This window comes from Monodelphis domestica, chromosome 8 (assembly GCF_027887165.1).
Source record: "Monodelphis domestica isolate mMonDom1 chromosome 8, mMonDom1.pri, whole genome shotgun sequence".
NCBI classification, from domain to species: domain Eukaryota; kingdom Metazoa; phylum Chordata; class Mammalia; order Didelphimorphia; family Didelphidae; genus Monodelphis; species Monodelphis domestica.
This window is the reverse complement of record NC_077234.1, coordinates 249399230-249400521: the sequence shown is the minus strand read 5'-3', so window position 1 is coordinate 249400521 and position 1292 is coordinate 249399230.

The following is a 1292-nucleotide window of genomic DNA, read 5'->3' as shown; positions in this document are numbered from 1 at the left end:
CCTGGGACCTCCCATCTCTAGGCCTGGCTCTCAATCCACTGAGTTACCCAGCTGCCCTCTAAGAGCTTTCCTATTGGTAGTGTTATAACTCAGCTCAACCAAGACAGAAGGTCCCAGATTACTCCTAAATCCCTGATATCTCCTGTTAACTTGGAATAACACAGAATTATTTAATATGCAGGTAAACCAAGTTTTTAATAAGGATAGGGATTCCAGTACAATCTTTAGGCTTCGACACAGAGTTAAATGCTCAAAATCCACACAGAGCTGAAAGCTCTGGCTGCTCAGGCTCCGCATCCCTGGGGGAGATACCACACTAGATGCCAGTTCAGAAGAGGGACAGAACTTGGGGATCTTTTATACCCTCTGGAGAACTTGGTACAGCAACCTTGCATAGACAAACTGCAAGCGGGCTGCAAAGAGGTTGCGGCCAGCCTCAGGGGCAGCAGGGACAGGTCAACTATAACAATTACATAGGAAAGGGTCAAACTCAGAGCTGGACTTCCTGAGAGAGGAGTTTAATACAGTGATGGGAGAAGCTTCTAAAACAAATAAAGGCAGTCAACATTGGGACTGTATTTGTTAATCCCACCCAGATGAGGGTCCCCAAACAGTTTAAGGTCTAGAGTTCAGCCCCAAACAGGTGTGACTGGTACTGGGACTTCTCAAAGGGCAGGGGTAAAATTGGGGTGTCCTTCAGAGTAGAAACCTGAAAATAGGGATCTACAGAGACTGATCCACTCCTCTCACGACTTGACAGTTCAGTCATGAGAGGAGTGGGAGGTTGGCCCTTTCCATCACCTCTCTAGAAGCTGGAAGGCAACTCCATGCTAAGCATGAAGAAGAAAAAGGCTCCCTTGAAGAGCTCCCCAAAAGGGAGGTTGGCTGAGAACTGAAGCTCTTGCCAGTGAAAAACTCCACCTTGTCCTCCCATAGGGCATTTTATACCAATCAGTAGGGAGAGTTACAAAGATAATAGTGAAAGAGAACAGATTAATGAGAGAAGGAAATGGAGCCGCATTGTATTCTCAGGTATTCTCAGAGGCTTTATCTAAAAACTAACAAGAGAGAGTGATTAACGTATATTTTGTCCTTACCTAGACAACTAAGACACAGTTGAAAATGATAATATGAAGGATATTGTCTTTTACTTTAAATGAGAAAGAACTATAGGTAGCTAAGTTCTGCTACATTTATAAGCAAAGAAAAATACTTTCCCCTATGTATTTTATCATATTTGCAAATGGCACAAAGCTGGAAGATCTTGACAATTTGGAATGACAGGCCATATC